The sequence below is a fragment of the Pseudophryne corroboree genome, chromosome 10 (assembly GCF_028390025.1).
Source record: "Pseudophryne corroboree isolate aPseCor3 chromosome 10, aPseCor3.hap2, whole genome shotgun sequence".
NCBI lineage: Eukaryota > Metazoa > Chordata > Amphibia > Anura > Myobatrachidae > Pseudophryne > Pseudophryne corroboree.
This window is the reverse complement of record NC_086453.1, coordinates 208,400,908-208,415,802: the sequence shown is the minus strand read 5'-3', so window position 1 is coordinate 208,415,802 and position 14,895 is coordinate 208,400,908.

The window sequence follows — 14,895 nt, the reverse complement described above, 5'->3', positions numbered from 1 at the left end:
AGTCCAGTGCTGCCTCCAACTCTGGGTTAAATTCAGCCATGTTAATAAACAACAAACCAAAATAAATGATGGATCCAGCTGTGTCAGGTCACACTGAGCTGTGTGCTCCCAAGTAGTGCTAAAATGAGCAGCCCAAATGAACTGCGTGATAAAGTCCCGGTCCTGTGTTTAAATACACATTTCTGAGGGGTGCCTTGGTACAGGAAAAGACTGTGAGGTATACGGCAACCTCCAAGTGTCTGTCCTGGTAAGTACACGAATCGATATGCCCGGCACTCCACTCTGTAATGCTGATAACTTGCTGCGGTGCCCTCCCAATGAGAGATACTTGATCCCCGATGTATAGATATGGGTTTGCAGGCGGCACTCAAGCAGACTTTGTAGCTGTATTAGTTTAAGTCAATTTATTAGCCAACATGTTTCGGGGACAGCGCCCCGTCCTCAGGGCCAGACAAGCCAAATAAAACAAACATGGAACATTTTATTAGACACAGACAGAGACATTAAAGCTGATCATACTCACCTGCTCCACGGCGCGACCGCCCGCCAGTTCGAGTGGCCCCACTTCCGTGTTGCTTCTGCTGACGTCACGGTGCGCCGCGTCGCAGAGAGATAACCATGGTGACTGTAAACAAACAGCAATGCGTCAACCATGGGGTGAAAATGTACATACAATATTTACGTGATAGTTAAAAGACATATAACAGGGTACATAGACATTAAAAACTCAGGATGCGTCACGCTTAGTGTGATCAGCTGGAACCTTAACATCTAATAGTCTCATGTTATAAGTACATGACACGCTATGTTGCATAAAGATGTGGAGGACATTTTGGGCAAAGGAAACAATATACAAAGAGAGCAGTATGTGTGGGAAGGGAAGTGTGGTCATGAGTATAACGGAGTAGACTAGAAAAAATTATAACTATGTAGTTTTTCTACAGGAGACACTGCAGACCCAGGTTCTCATTAAGCCCCCTGGGAGACAGTGTTCCCAAATTAAAAATCCATCTGGATTCTAACTGTAACAGGGCCCTATCCCTATTACCCCCCCTGAGTTTACGGGGGACATGGTCAATTAGGATGGCCCTAATACTAGCTACCCCATGACCTTGTTGCATACAATGGCGTGCAAAGGGTTGTTCACTCTCCCTCTTCTCCAATGCCTTCTTGATGGCACTCCTATGCAGTGCCATACGCTCACGAAACTGTCTTATGGTCTTGCCTACGTATGCAAGACCACATGGGCACGTGAGTAAATAAACCACATGTGTGGTGGTGCACGTCATTCTGTGTTTGATGGAAATTTTACGACCTGTTAGTGGATGGTTAAATGTTGTGCCTACTGTCAATGTGTTACAAGTGGCACATCCTAAACAATGGAAACATCCATTTTTAGGTCTCAGAAAGTGGGATTCCCTATTTCTAGCCAATTCTGTTATATCAAGTTTCACTATGTGGTCATTGATATTTCGCCCCCTTGTATGACTTGGTAGTAAAGCTGTATTAGCCAAAGATGACAAAGCTCCATCTGTTTGTATAATAGGCCACATTTGTTTGGCCTTCTTCACTACTCTCTGACTCCTATTGGTATACTTATTAATCCAGGGAAAAATATCCCTAGTTCTACGTTTTTTGGGGCCAGCTTCCAGTACCTGTTGTCTGGTCATGCTTAGTACCCGTTGTTTAGAAGACTCCAGTTCCCTTATGGGGTACCCTCGCTCCGCAAATTTATACTTCATCTCCTCCAATGCCCTATGGGTCTCCTCCGGATCTGAGGTAATGCGCCGTACCCGCAAAAATTGCGAGTATGGGAGCCCTTTGCGTAGGGGAGCTGGGTGGAAGCTTTGATATTTCAATAAAGTGTTCCTATCGGTAGTTTTGACATACTCATGACCACACTTCCCTTCCCACACATACTGCTCTCTTTGTATATTGTTTCCTTTGCCCAAAATGTCCTCCACATCTTTATGCAACATAGCGTGTCATGTACTTATAACATGAGACTATTAGATGTTAAGGTTCCAGCTGATCACACTAAGCGTGGCGCATCCTGAGTTTTTAATGTCTATGTACCCTGTTATATGTCTTTTAACTATCACGTAAATATTGTATGTAATTTTCACCCCATGGTTGACGCATTGCTGTTTGTTTACAGTCACCATGGTTATCTCTCTGCGACGCGGCGCACCGTGACGTCAGCAGAAGCAACACGGAAGTGGGGCCACTCGAACTGGCGGGCGGTCGCGCCGTGGAGCAGGTGAGTATGATCAGCTTTAATGTCTCTGTCTGTGTCTTATAAAATGTTCCATGTTTGTTTTATTTGGCTTGTCTGGCCCTGAGGACGGGGCGCTGTCCCCGAAACATGTTGGCTAATAAATTGACTTAAACTAATACAGCTACAAAGTCTGCTTGAGTGCCGCCTGCAAACCCATATCTATACATCGGGGATCAAGTATCTCTCATTGGGAGGGCACCGCAGCAAGTTATCAGCATTACAGAGTGGAGTGCCGGGCATATCGATTCGTGTACTTACCAGGACAGACACTTGGAGGTTGCCGTATACCTCACAGTCTTTTCCTGTACCAAGGCACCCCTCAGAAATGTGTATTTAAACACAGGACCGGGACTTTATCACGCAGTTCATTTGGGCTGCTCATTTTAGCACTACTTGGGAGCACACAGCTCAGTGTGACCTGACACAGCTGGATCCATCATTTATTTTGGTTTGTTGTTTATTAACATGGCTGAATTTAACCCAGAGTTGGAGGCAGCACTGGACTTAATTCATCGTGATGCACGTGAGCGTTTAAGTTTCTCGGACGCCGAAGCAAAAGCCATATTGGTGGAAAGACGTTTGGAGGATGAGCCCATTAAAAGTACTAATGAGGAGCTGTTCAAAAAGTGGATTAAAATGAAACAAAGAGAAGTGGACTTTTTATACCACGGTATATCACTATCTGATTACTATCGGAGTAATCTAATACCGAGAGGGTTCAGGATTCGCAACTCACCAACAATAGGTCGATACAACACAGCATTTTGTCGACGGTGGGTTGCGATCCTGAACAAATGCTCCATGGACCTCATCCTGTTGGTTGTGGAGGAGTCCACAAGAGAACTCAATAGCACACGTGAACAAATACAGGCTTTTGAGACAGAACACAAAGCGGCCTTATCAACAGATACCCAAACGGATTGGGTCACGAAATTGAGCGGTCAGCTTGAACAATATCGCCAGGAACTGGTACGTTTCAAGAAGGATAAATTAATAGCCGTACAGAGGGATTACCAACAAAGACAGGTCTACCCCTGGCTAGGAGGTATGCGACCAGGTCAGGACCGGCAATACCCTAACCGCCGTTATCAAACCCGCCGACGCAGAGAACAACAACAGGGAGTAAGCACATCTGCCAGTGACTCTGAATTCGCCCCAGAGATGACCTCAACTTCAGAGCCACAGCTCCCTTTAGGGCAAGACCCTCAGTTCATTCAAACACGTTCCAACCGCGTACCAACGCCGGGACGCGGACGAGGGAGAGGACGAGGCGGGCGGGGCAGAGCCAGAGGAACATCCGGGCAAAGGCCTCCACGACGTTGAAAGAATCCATTTTCAATTTATCCTCCACCCCTCTATCTGACATGGAGTATCAAGTATTATCCAAAGGACTATCTTTCGTCCCCACAACAGCACCTAACCCACTTGAGTGGAAGGTAGAAATGCTTCGTCTGAACAGATCCCTCAGAAGGAGAGAATTCTTCAATGACCGGACCCCAGGATCCCCGACCACAGCCATCCCGCCCAAAATACAAGCAATAGCCCCCAGATCCCAATTTGATCCTCAGAGTCTCAACCCTTCCATTCGGACATTTTCACGCATGTTGGAATTAGAGGGCAATAGTCAAACTCAATATCAGGGATATAAAAATATGACTAGATGTGAGATGTCGGTTCTAAAGGAATTGTCCAACAGGACTGACATAGTGATCAGAAAAGCTGATAAAGGGGGAGCTATAGTGGTTCAGGACCTTGGGGATTACATTAAGGAAAGTGACCGCCAACTTAATGACCCCGCTGTATACAAGAGGTTGACCAGTGATCCTACAAGGGAGTTTAAGTCAGAATTAGATCTTCTATTAAGAAATGCCTTAGAACAGGATATTATTAACCCACAAATCCATAAGGCTCTCACAGTAGATTTCCCTAAAGCCCTGCTGTTCTATACGGTCCCGAAGGTCCATAAGACCATTATTGACCCGCCCGGTCGACCTATAGTATCAGCCAGGGGGTCACTGTTCCAACCTATATCTGTCTATTTAGACACCTACCTCAACCCGTGTATACAATCTATACCGTCTTACTTAAAAGACACTACGTCACTACTCATACAGTTACAGGACCTGGGTCCATTGCCGGAGGGATTGGTCCTGTGTAGTGCGGACGTCACAAGCCTCTATACTTGCATCCCACATGATGCAGGTATGGAGGCAGTTAGGTTGTTGATAGATAACAATATGGATTATAAAGGACCTGAGATTTCTTTTTTCCTGTCTTTGTTGAACAAGGTACTTAGTCGGAATTACTTTGTCTATAACGGTAAATTCTGGTTACAACTGGCAGGAGTAGCGATGGGGTCAGCAGTGGCCCCGTCATATGCAAATGCATTCATGTACCAATTAGAATGTAAAATGTTTTCCCTGGACCCACTGGTATCCATGCAGGTTTTTTATTACAGGCGATACATAGATGACCTTCTGATTCTATGGCAGGGTCCGAAGGAGGATTTGGAGTCTCTTCTTAACAACCATAATTTAACTGGACATGTTGTACAGCTTACATACATGATACATGAGAAAACCATTAATTATTTGGACGTAACCATTACCAATAATGATGCCCAACTGGTTACCTCCTTGTATGTCAAAACTACCGATAGGAACACTTTATTGAAATATCAAAGCTTCCACCCAGCTCCCCTACGCAAAGGGCTCCCATACTCGCAATTTTTGCGGGTACGGCGCATTACCTCAGATCCGGAGGAGACCCATAGGGCATTGGAGGAGATGAAGTATAAATTTGCGGAGCGAGGGTACCCCATAAGGGAACTGGAGTCTTCTAAACAACGGGTACTAAGCATGACCAGACAACAGGTACTGGAAGCTGGCCCCAAAAAACGTAGAACTAGGGATATTTTTCCCTGGATTAATAAGTATACCAATAGGAGTCAGAGAGTAGTGAAGAAGGCCAAACAAATGTGGCCTATTATACAAACAGATGGAGCTTTGTCATCTTTGGCTAATACAGCTTTACTACCAAGTCATACAAGGGGGCGAAATATCAATGACCACATAGTGAAACTTGATATAACAGAATTGGCTAGAAATAGGGAATCCCACTTTCTGAGACCTAAAAATGGATGTTTCCGTTGTTTAGGATGTGCCACTTGTAACACATTGACAGTAGGCACAACATTTAACCATCCACTAACAGGTCGTAAAATTTCCATCAAACACAGAATGACGTGCACCACCACACATGTGGTTTATTTACTCACGTGCCCATGTGGTCTTGCATACGTAGGCAAGACCATAAGACAGTTTCGTGAGCGTATGGCACTGCATAGGAGTGCCCTCAAGAAGGCATTGGAGAAGAGGGAGAGTGAACAACCCTTTGCACGCCATTGTATGCAACAAGGTCATGGGGTAGCTAGTATTAGGGCCATCCTAATTGACCATGTCCCCCGTAAACTCAGGGGGGGTAATAGGGATAGGGCCCTGTTACAGTTAGAATCCAGATGGATTTTTAATTTGGGAACACTGTCTCCCAGGGGGCTTAATGAGAACCTGGGTCTGCAGTGTCTCCTGTAGAAAAACTACATAGTTATAATTTTTTCTAGTCTACTCCGTTATACTCATGACCACACTTCCCTTCCCACACATACTGCTCTCTTTGTATATTGTTTCCTTTGCCCAAAATGTCCTCCACATCTTTATGCAACATAGCGTGTCATGTACTTATAACATGAGACTATTAGATGTTAAGGTTCCAGCTGATCACACTAAGCGTGGCGCATCCTGAGTTTTTAATGTCTATGTACCCTGTTATATGTCTTTTAACTATCACGTAAATATTGTATGTACATTTTCACCCCATGGTTGACGCATTGCTGTTTGTTTACAGTCACCATGGTTATCTCTCTGCGACGCGGCGCACCGTGACGTCAGCAGAAGCAACACGGAAGTGGGGCCACTCGAACTGGCGGGCGGTCGCGCCGTGGAGCAGGTGAGTATGATCAGCTTTAATGTCTCTGTCTGTGTCTTATAAAATGTTCCATGTTTGTTTTATTTGGCTTGTCTGGCCCTGAGGACGGGGCGCTGTCCCCGAAACATGTTGGCTAATAAATTGACTTAAACTAATACAGCTACAAAGTCTGCTTGAGTGCCGCCTGCAAACCCATATCTATACATCGGGGATCAAGTATCTCTCATTGGGAGGGCACCGCAGCAAGTTATCAGCATTACAGAGTGGAGTGCCGGGCATATCGATTCGTGTATATATATATATATATATATCTACACACACATATATATATATACACACATATATATATACACACATATATATATATATATACATACATACACACACACATACATATACACATATACATAGAATATTAAACATGCATACATATATATATATATATATATATATATATATATGTGTGTACACACACATACAGTACATATATATATATACACATGTATATATATATATATATATATCATATGTGTGTGTGTTTATATGTATGTATGTATATACATATGTATATATGTATGCACATGGATATATAGGGCCGTCTTTTCGTATGGGCTCAATGGGCTCTTGCCCAAGGGCCCCAGGAGTAAAAGGGCCCTAGGCTGATAGCTGAGGGTCACCTCTTTCTAAGGGTACCAGATTTTTGAAAATTGGCCCTGGGGAACCAGAGATATCCGACTTCAAAGCAGTGGTCCCCATCCAAGCCTGTTAAGTTGTTCTTCCCAGCCATATATCAGGTTTTGTCTGACTTAGAGTTTTTCTGAGGGTATACTCCAAAAGCTGGAACTCTCCCCTTTCAGTGGACACTGGCAGCTTGTCTCTACTATGCCCAGAACCAGAGATATCAGCCTTCAAGCAGCTGGTCCCTGCTCCAGCTCCACACGCTTAATATGCAGTTTTATATACTTGTTGGTGGATTGCTCTGTCTCCTGAAGTCTGATCCCCAGGTCCCCAGTACCTCCTGTAAGGTGGGACTCTCTAGTTTTTTTTTTTTTTTATCCCATTAAAGCTAAGAAATCTATTTCCAGGAACTGGAGATATCTGCAGTAAAGCAAGCTGCCCTGACCCCCAGAAAATGATGAATATTAAGCCCTCTCCACTATCCACCCCTCCCCTGTGTATTAAACACCTGCTACCGCCCTGGAAGTCATATACCAGGGCTCCTTCATTCAGCACAATGTCCCCTTCTACAGTTTAGTGTTCTCCTTCCCGTCCCATTTGTGCAGTAAAGGAGTAATTAGAAGAAATAATTTCTCCTGGTCCTACATGCTGAGCGAAAGATAGAACACCCCCTACCCCCTGTGGGACATCAAAGCTGCCCACTGATAGCACCCCCTACCCCTACCACTGATGGGTGGGTAGGGGCCCCAGTGCATTGCTGTGCCCAGGGGCCTACACTGCTGTTAAGATGGCTCTGTGGATATATATATATATATATATGTACTATAATTAAAATAAAGTAAACTTTTATTGCACTTACAAGTGCCACCAGGAAGACAGCAGGCTGCAGAGGACGCTAGACAGCCATCTCCTATATATATGTCTAAATCTGTGACTCTGTGCCCGTAACGCTGGGTGGAGTCACAGTGGTGGGCGGAGTCAGCAAGTCTCTGCTCCTGCTGCCTGTCCATCTCTCTCTCTCCCCTCCCCCCACCCATCAGCAGCTCTGATTCCCCGGCAGCGGCGCCGGCCCAACAACAATGGCTGATGCCGCCCCCGGCATACACATTAGGAGGGACGGGTGGCGCAGGAGAAGGCTCTCATAGCCCTCCCTGCGCCGTGTACACAGACCCGCCGCCTCCTCCGCACAAATCCCGCTGTCAGCTCTCCTGCTGTGACAGGAGGCGAGTGCTGCAGTGACGTCATCTCCTGCAGCACTCTCCTCCTGTCACACAGCCGGCACACACTCTCCAGTCTCCGGGGGCTGCCAGCATCTACAGGCAAGCTGGAAACACCCCCGGAGCGAGAGAGAACAGACCCGTGAGGCCACGCCCATTTCACAGCAGGCCACGCCCCCTTTTCGGCTGCGGGGGGGAGATGTGTGTAACAGTAATGCTGAAATGCTGACCCAGTGACGCCTCTGGACACTGTACTGTTTACCAGCCTGCAGCAGCCGCCCACAGCCCCAACGGTGAGTCCCTCCGGCCATCCTACCCACTGTTTCTATGTCTGCTCGCCACTTTACACAAGTCTCCTCTTCTGGTGCCCTCCCCCTCCACTACTTTCCCCCCCCTCTTCATCAGGTTCCTCACTGGGGACCCTCCCTGCCGACCCGCGTCTCTATATCCCCTCCCTACCACCCCGCGTCTCTCTATCCCCTCCCTACCGCCCCGCGTCTCTCTATCCCCTCCCTACCGCCCCGCGTCTCTATATCCCCTCCCTACCGCCCCGCGTCTCTCTATCCCCTCCCTACCGCCTCGCGTCTCTCTATCCCCTCCCTACCGCCCCGCGTCTCTATATCCCCTCCCAGCCGCCTGCGTCTCTCTATCTCCTCCCTACCGCCCCACGTCTCTCTATCCCCTCCCTACCGCCCCTGCGTTTCTATATCCCCTTCCAGCCGCCCGCGTCTCTCTATCCCCTCCCTACCGCCCCCCCTCTCTATATCCCCTCCCAGCCGTCCCGCGTCTCTCTATCCCCTCCCTACCGCCCCGCATCTCTATATCCCCTCCCTACCGCCCCGCCTCTCTCTATCCCCTCCTCCCTATGCCTCTGTATCCCCTCCCTACCGCCCGCGTCTCAGTATCCCCTCCCTACCGCTCTGTGTCTCTGTATCACCTCCCTACTGCCCCGTGTTTCTGTATCCCCTCCTACCCCCCGCATCTCTGTATCCCCTCCCTACCGCCCCGCGTCTCTCTATCCCCTCCCAGCCACCCCGCCTCTCTGTATCCCCTCCCTATCGCCCCGGGTCTCTCTATCCCCTCCCTACCGCCCCGCGTCTCTCTATCCCCTCCCTGCCGACCTGCGTCTCTCTATCCCCTCCATACCGCCCCGCGTCTTTCTATCCCCTCCCTACCGCCCCGCGTCTCTATATATCCCCTCCCTACCGCCCTGCGTCTCTCTATCCCCTCCCTACGGCCCTGCGTCTCTCTATCCCCTCCCTGCCGCCCTGCGTCTCTCTATCCCCTCCCTACTGCCCCCCTTCTATCTATCCCCTCCCTACCGGCCCGCGTCTCTCTATCCCCTCTATCCACTCATACAAATATTGAACCGCAGCAAGGCGTGCAGGGGTTAAGGGGGCGTAGCCCCTTTCGACGGTGTGAAGAGCGCCCGTAGGGCGCGATGAAGCACCTAGTTAATAATACTCATGCAGCTAAAAAAAAAAATTTTTTTTTTTTTTTTAGTGGAGGGGGGTTTCTGGGTGCTCAGAAACCCCCCCTGGGTGCGCCAATGGGCAGACTATAACCTGTTACATGCTATAATTATGCATACTTTATGGGCTGGCAAACTTCTGGAAACCCCCCTCCAGAAATCCTGCGTTTGCCACTGAAGGGATCCCATTTCTCTGCATATCCTACTCTATCACATACATTTTCACATAGATTTTTTGGGAAACCTGACAATTGCTATCTTATAGGAGAAAATGTGCTTACCTGGTTTAAAACTGACCTGACAACAAACTTTTGGCTTTCAAAAGTGAGACAGTCACCAACACACCAAAGGACTGTCGTTGCGTCTTTTACCTTTCTGGGCGGCTCTTCACATGCATTTTTTAGAAAAAGCTGTGATCCAAGCTGAATAAGGCCCTTTATCTTCTTTGTTGCATGCTTGCAGTCAAGTTTTATTAATGTGTAAAAATATTATGGTGGATGGCTCGGAAAATGGGTGCAAATACACTATGACAATTTTGCATGTTTCTAAGCTAAATTTACTTTTATTTTTTTATCCTTCTGTTTTAATCCCAATATATTGTCCTGGCATATTAGGTTTGCTGCATTACGAAACTATTATCTGTTTATCTGATAAGAGTTTATTCAAAGGTGATTCTTGTTGGAAATAAGTGTATACAGGTTTTTTAAATTCGATACGTTTTTATTGATTTTTCCAGACAAACAGACAAACCAAAACATTGAATAAAAAGGTATGCACTATGTGTACACAGAGAAAAAAACCAACGAATGTTGTATGCATCAACAGAACAACATGAATAAAGCTGCAAACAGCTACAAGTTATACGTAATGAGTGTCGTGATTTCTTTTCATTTGTTCATACAATGGTGGTACATGAAGTGACCAGATATCAATGCGGGGCAGAAGCTCTGGTACACTGGTATAGTGGGGACGATAACCACCTATCCCATATCTTGTAAAATTTATCCGGGGCTTTCCTAGAAATGTAAACAAACTTTTCATGGGACACAACCGAGTTCACTAACGGGATCCATTTATTAATGTCAGGGCCCGCAGTCGCCATCCATGAGCGTGCTATCAATACTTTGGCCAAAGCACATAAATTAAGAATATATCTTCTAGAATGAGCATCCAATATCTCCTCATCTATGACCCCAAGGATACACACAAGGGGGGTAAACACGTCAAAGGGGATTCCCGTAGAGGCTATTATCCATATCACCGCCTGCCAAAAGTCCTGCACCACCGGACAGGCCCACAATAGATGCCAGAAGGTACCGTCCAGAGAGGCACACTTCGGGCACCTAGAGTCACTCTGTCCCCCTATGTTGACAAGACGGGTGGGAGTAATGTAGACTCGGTGTAATATAAACAAGTGTATCTGTTGAAAACGAGCCGAGGTCTTAGCAGTACATGAAGTCCCCAAGGCCTCCTCCCATACATCTGGGGAGACCGGTCCCAAATCAGCCTCCCATTTAGATTTAAGGTGCGAGAGACTGTCAGAGTGATGGGCACCGAGCAGAGCGGAGTAGAGAGCAGAAACAGTCCCGGAGCCTAGAGTATCAGTCAGGAGCAGGTGAACCGGTGACTTCCGAAGGAGAGGTGGAGAGAGTGAGATGCACAGGCGTGGCGAAGCTGAATATATCTATAATAATAGAATGCGGGTATATTAAACTCAGTCTGCATTTGTCCAAAAGAAATAAACGTGCCCGCGGAGTACAATTGATTGAGGGAACAAACACCCCAGCATCCCCACACCGATCCCATTTGTAGGGACGTGAAATGAGTGAGAGCACGAGTGTGCATCAATGTGGTGTCAGGATCCCATCCCTCTTCTCCCAACATAGAATGTATCTGCCTCCAAACCATAATCGCTTGTTTAACCAACGGCATCTTAAGGAGTGCAACATTGTCACTAAGTAGGAGCTGGAGGGGTGACAAATTGATTTTAGATGCTAGTAATACAGTAGAGATTAATAAATCCCCAGATGAGTCGGAGACCCAAGGAATTAGATGGAATAACTGAGCCGCTAAGTAATAGAATCTAAGTTTAGGGAGGGCCAGACCACCCGAGTCCTGAGGTCTAGTTAGAGTATCTAGTTTAATCCGAGCTCTACGGTTGGACCAAACCAGTGAGGACAAGAGACCATCTATGATACCAAATAGTCTCTGGGGGAGATAGACAGGGGAATGTTGGAGGACATACAGCATTTTAGGTAATACAACCATTTTAATTAGGTTTATCCTACCCATAACAGTAAGTGGCAGTTTACTCCACACCCTGACACGAGACCGTAGATAGTCCATTTGTGGGCGTATATTCAGATCAATAAATTGCGAGGACCGGTTGGTAACCCATATCCCCAGGTATTTAAAGGAGTCCACCCAGCGAAGCGGCAGGTCCCCAGGATGGCAGACAGGACAGAAGCCTCTAAGCGGAAGGACACAGGACTTGTCCCAGTTAATGGACAAACCAGAGAATCCCCCAAAAGTGTCAATTGCTTCCAAGATATGAGGCATAGTGGTAAAGTAATCAGGTACAAACAACAGAATATCGTCTGCATAAAGAGCAATTTTGTCTGTCCTGCCACCCAACCGGAAGCCCGCCACCTGTGAGGAGGATCTAACAATACAGGCCAAAGGCTCTATGGCCAGAGCAAATAGGATCGGGGACAACGGGCAACCCTGTCTCGTCCCTCTCTGTAGAGAGAAAGTGGAGGATATGTGGCCGTTAACAGAAACCCTAGCCTGGGGTGCATAATAAAGCAGTTGGACCCACTTTTTAAAAATAGGCCCAATACCAAATCAGTCCAGCGTCCCCCACAAGAAGCCCCACTCCAAAGAATCAAACGCCTTAGCAGCATCCAGGGAAACTATAGCTGAGGAGCAGGACTCCTCGTGAGGGGCCTGGAGATGCGTATAGAGTCTACGTAGATTAGGTAAAGTGGACCGGCCCGGCATGAACCCTGATTGGTCCTCATGTATCAATTGTAGAATCACAGCGCTAAGCCTTGTTGCTAGTATTTTAGCTAAAATCTTAACGTCAGTTGTTAACAAGGAAATCGGACGATAAGATTCGACCCGTGTTGGGTCTTTATCCAGCTTAAGGAGAACTATAATTAGGGCCTCAGCCATAGAGTTAGGCAACCTCCCCTGCGCAAATAAATTATTATATATATCAAGGAGTTTAGGGCCATAAAAAGGTAAGTGCTTTTTATAAAGTTCCAGGGGCATTCCATCAAGACCCGGGGCCTTCCCTACAGGAAAAGAGTTAACAGCGGATTCCACCTCAGTCAGCGTTAAGGTGGAGTCCAAAAACCGTTATAGCATCCTGGGACAGCGTGGGTAATGGAATATCAGCTGAGTACATCTCTATTTCCGTCTCAGTGTGAGTAAGCCTAGAACTATACAGCCGTCAATAGTAATCTACAAAGTCCCCCACGATATCGGGAGTATTAAAATGAGTCACATTGTCATTGGTACAAATTGCAGGCACCGTATTAGATGCCCTGTCCGCACCCGCCAATGTTGCCATAAAGCTACCAGACCTATCACCCGTTGCATAGTACGTGTGTAGAGCATAAAGTAGACGGTACTTAGCCTTATCAGCCAAGCAATCACGCCATTCAGCCTGCGCAAGCAACCACCTATCCCTCGTAGTGTCAAGACCATCGGCCCTATACTGCAGCTCCAGCCTCCTACATCCTGCCTCAAGGTCACGCTCACCCTGGCATACCCAAATTTCAAGCCAGCCACTGTTTTGATCAGGGTGCCACGGACATATGCCTTGAAGGCATCCCATAAAACTGTGTCAGACACCGAGCCCTGATTTTCCAGCAAAAAGGCCTCCCACATCTCCACCAACTCTGCACCGGTGCCCATCTGAGTCAGCCAAAAGGAATTAAACCTCCAAAACCATGCCCCCCTAACATCTCCCATGTCTAAACAGAGAATTACCGGGGAATGATCTGATATGCCCCTAGTAGCATACTGAACATCAACCAACCTTGGCAGCAAGCCTTTAGAGGTGAGGGCCAAATCTATCCTGGAGAAGGATAAGTAGGTAGGAGAAAAGCATGTATACTGTTGTATGCCAGGATGACGAACCCTCCACGCATCGACCAAGCCCAGACTGTCCACCAGCAGTGCAAAGTACCTACTGCGCACCACCGGAGCATCAGGGGACTGTCTAGTTCTATCTAAAGCATGGTCGATAACGTTATTAAAGTCACCAAGACAAACTATGGCAACATTTGGATATAACGTGATAAACTCGGCTGCCTTTCTGAGAACCTCCGGGGAATAAGGGGGCGGTATATAAACAGCCAGGATAAGCAAAGACATAGAACAAACTTGACATTTTAGAAAAACATATCTGCCCCACTGGTCCAATTGGACCTGATCAAGGACAAACGGGACCGATCTTCTAACTAGAATTGACACACCTCGTGAATGCGACGTATGGGTGGAGTGGTAAGCCCAGCCCACCCATGGTTTCTTAAGAGCCAGGACTTTTGCCCCCACCAGATGGGTCTCCATGAGGCAAATAATATCTGCACCATATTGTTTAAAGCGACGGAGCACTAGTGAACGTTTGACTTTATCGTTCAGCCCCCGGACATTCCAGGATAGAAATTTAAGTTGACTGGAGGCCATAAACCAAGACAAAACAAAATATATGAACGGTCCGCGTATCCCCAACAGGCCAAAAGCACCAACACTAGATGACGTTGAAAAGATCAGTGAACCCATAGCGTCTGCAACACATGCAAGAAAAGAAAAAAAGAAAACAAACAACAAAATACAATCCCTCCCGTCCTGCCCCCCCTCCCTGTATACCCACCCGAACTGAGGCATACCTTATCCCAATAAACTGTACCTCTTTAACAAAGAAAAAACAAACTATACCAACATAAAAGGGCAATGAATAAAATGACCCAAAGACAAAAGGCGTAGGTCCCCCACCCTCACCTAAGAAAAGTGAGGAGACCCCCCCCCCCTCGAGCCCCAAATATAAACATCAGTGAAGTGAAAAAATAAACATTAGCAGAGGCAATGTAGTATTATCCGGGTAACATACTGCAACGCGGATATCAGCAAGAAATACCAGCCTAAACATAAGAATATATCAGACATTAAGGATCAGCAGCAAGCGCCTGCCTGGCCGGGGCCCATCGATCCAGCCACAGGGCAGCGTCCCGAGGTGTAGCAAAGAATTTTGTTTCTCC